At 42.3% G+C, this 3125-nt stretch overlaps 1 protein-coding gene and 1 non-coding gene across 2 annotated transcripts in view; one reads left to right on the top strand and one right to left on the bottom strand.

Annotated features, from left to right (window-relative positions):
• Window positions 1-3125, bottom strand: part of TMC1 (transmembrane channel like 1) — a 219104-nt gene that overhangs the window by 186959 nt on the left and 29020 nt on the right. The window lies entirely within an intron of this gene.
• Window positions 1253-1326, top strand: TRNAI-AAU (transfer RNA isoleucine (anticodon AAU)). Its single transcript has one exon. It is a non-coding gene; the product is annotated as a tRNA-Ile (tRNA).

Raw genomic sequence — 3125 nt, forward strand, 5'->3', positions numbered from 1 at the left:
TAGAGGGCAACGAGAGACAGTTTGAGATCAGCATGCTACAAGGTCTGATTTGCATTTCAGGAAGATCTCTCTGGCTATAATATGCAGGATGTATTAAGAGAAGAAAATGTTTGAGCACCTGGTGCTGGGAGCTCAGGTAGGAGACTGTAGCAGTAACCTTGGGAAAGAGGAGAGAGGAGAGTTACCCCAGACTAAAATAATAAAAGTAAATTACAAAGAAGTCGATGGAGTCCATTTGAAAGATATGTCTGTGGCAGAATCAACAGGGTAGAGAGAAGAACCTAAAGCTGCAATGCTAAGGAAGCTTTCTGTGTGTCCAAAGAGTCCAAAATGTTCAGCTATTCACAGAGGGGTCTCCTTGTGTGCTTGTCCTGTTTCTAGCCTGTTTCTCCTGCCTTTACAGCCTATCATTGTTGAGTCTTCCCTTTCCACCAAGTGCCTGCTCTTTTAACATCTGTGGTCCACTATCCATCTTCCCCTCTAATCCTGAGGATAGGTCTCTCCTCTCCCCTTACCCCCGACCCCAATTCTATGCACATCCCAAAGCCAAAGCCATCCTTAGGGGGTGGCTTCCTGAGGCCTTCCATAGGAAAGGCAGTGATAGCCCTTGACTTCCCAAAGCCTTCAGAAGAACTGAGGGGATGGAGGAGAGATGTCCAGGCAACAGGTTGGTCTCTTTTAAGATCTCACCTCCAATATAAGCCAGTCCCTTCTCTTGATTTATTTTACAGATGGTCCATCAGTCACTACTGAAATAATCACATGTGGGTACACACATTCACACCCCTCCAAAGGACAAATACTAATTCTTAAAGATATACAATCCATAAAATGATCAATAAAAAGCGAACCATTTTCCTAACTACCTCATAATTTGCAAGGCATCGTCCTTATACAATAGATTCATTGTTTTATTTCCTTCTCTGCTTTTGAATTGTTCTTCAGTCTCGGCAGGAATAAGAAAGAGCCTGTTGCAAAGTTATCATGCCACTTCATGGTCAGTTTCTAGATACGCAAACACCCGTTCACAGCTTTGAGAGAACTTGAACTAAAGGCTTCATTAAACTCTTAGACAAAGTGGCTCATCATCCTGATTCTGCCAGGGGTAAAGAACAGTTGGTAGTTGTATTGTTTCAGATGTATCTATCTGTCGTGTTCTAGCCAGATAAACAGAAGTTGTTTAGCAGCAGGGCAGTACTGTGGAAAGGACACTGATTAAAGACCCAGCCTCAAAAGTACTAACTGCCGGGGTGACCGATTAGCTCAGTTGGTTAGAGCATGGTGCTAATAACACCAAGGTTGCCGGTTCGATCCCCTCATGGGCCACTGTGAGCTGCGCCCTCCTTACAAAATAAATAGATAAATAGATAAATAAATAAATAAATAAATAAATAAATAAATAGTGTTAACTGCCTGATACCGAGTAAATCTGTTTATGTCGCTGACTTTAGTTTCCTCATCAGTAAATGATGGGTAACATGGGTGGGTGGGTTGGTTGGTTTTCAGAATCCATTTAATATTGAGCACAAATATAGTATATATGTGAAAGTACCTGACATATAGTAGATGCATAAAAATATACTATATTTATTTTCGTTACAAATCATTTAATGCAACCATGATTTTTTTGCAAATGAAAATGCTGAAGCCCAGAGTGGAGTAAGGTTTGCCCAGTCCCACAGAGTTGCAGAGTCAGAAAGAGATGCCAAGCCTCCCAATTCTTGCTCGGTGTTCTTTCCATTCCACCTTCTAGAGTGAGCCTGGAGTGTGTGTTTAAAGAGACGAAGCCTTTCACTATAGAATCTGCGCCCCAAGGACATGTCCCCTCTCCCCCAAATGTCTAGGCTAATGCCAGTTCTTTTCAATGTCCATGTGGTGTTTGCCTTGGATGGAAAAGGTTTTTTTCCAGCACCACCTATCCTATTATTCTGTTTTGAAAGGGTAATCTGTCAGGCACATCAAACATTAAAAGCAGCGGGAACATTCTGAGGTTTGTAGTGTGTATAGTTTTTCTCACCAATTAAATCTTCACTCCTTAGCTATCAGAAAAAAGGGAGGAANTTTGGGGACCTTGAGGGAGTAGCCCCCTCCTCTCAGGGAACAAATTCCTTGGAAGCAATCTTTCCAAAGCGAGGCAAAACAAAGCATAGCAAGCAGAAACTGTTAACAGGATGGCCTTCCACTCTGTAGCTTTCAAGGCCGTTGGCTGTTTTCTCCTCAGCGGCCAACCTTCCCACACTGCTCACCCGGGCCTGAGAGCCTGCCAGCCTTCCAGCTTTCAGGCTTAACCCTTACTGCAGACCTCCGGCTCCCTACGTCTGAGAAGTTCTCCTTTTCCTCCAGAAAGTCCCAAAGAAATGATAATCAGTATGAGCCCCATGCCCACGTCTTCCCGTCCCACACTTCCATCTACTGACAGGTTTTAAATTCTCACAAATTCAATATTCGCAGGCAACAAATATGAAAATCTGGCTAACATGTAAATTTAATGTGTGGAATAAAACAGGATCTAAGACTGGAATGTCCCGAATTACAACCAATTTTTAGAGACCCAGGATAAAGTCTTGATTAATGAACAAAGATCCAAGAAGCAGAATTGTTTGAGACAAAATAAGACGACATTACTATCTTAGCTCCCTTTAGCTGGAGAGCTACTTTGTAAATGGTGCTAAATAGCCATTTATTCCTTCCACAGAAAAGGGAGAAGGGCTAACTTTTGTTTAGTGTCAAACATCTGAAACTGTTCTGGGGGAAAAAAAAAGTTATAATGATGAACAAAGTAGAATCTATACTTGAGAAGTTTCCAGACTAGTGGGGAATCCAAACAACTATAAGAAGGGGTGATAAATCCTGCTCTGGGGTGACCACCAGGTTCTATGGGAACATAAAGAGAAACCTGTGCTTTCAGTGAGGGGTCAGCAAAGTGTTCCCAAGGGGAGTGACATCTTCTCTGAAATCTAAAGGATTAATACATGTCCTTCAACTAAAAGTTTACAGGGAGTCATCATGGGAAGAGGAAAGAGAAGCTTGCAGCAGAGGGAACAAAAAGCCTTGAGGACAGAGAATAAAGGGCTATGAAGTGCTATTTAAGGAACGTATTAGGACTGGGAGATCATCTGTGAGAC

Source organism: Hipposideros armiger, unplaced genomic scaffold (genome assembly GCF_001890085.2).
Source record: "Hipposideros armiger isolate ML-2016 unplaced genomic scaffold, ASM189008v1 scaffold_144, whole genome shotgun sequence".
Classification (NCBI taxonomy): Eukaryota; Metazoa; Chordata; class Mammalia; order Chiroptera; family Hipposideridae; genus Hipposideros; species Hipposideros armiger.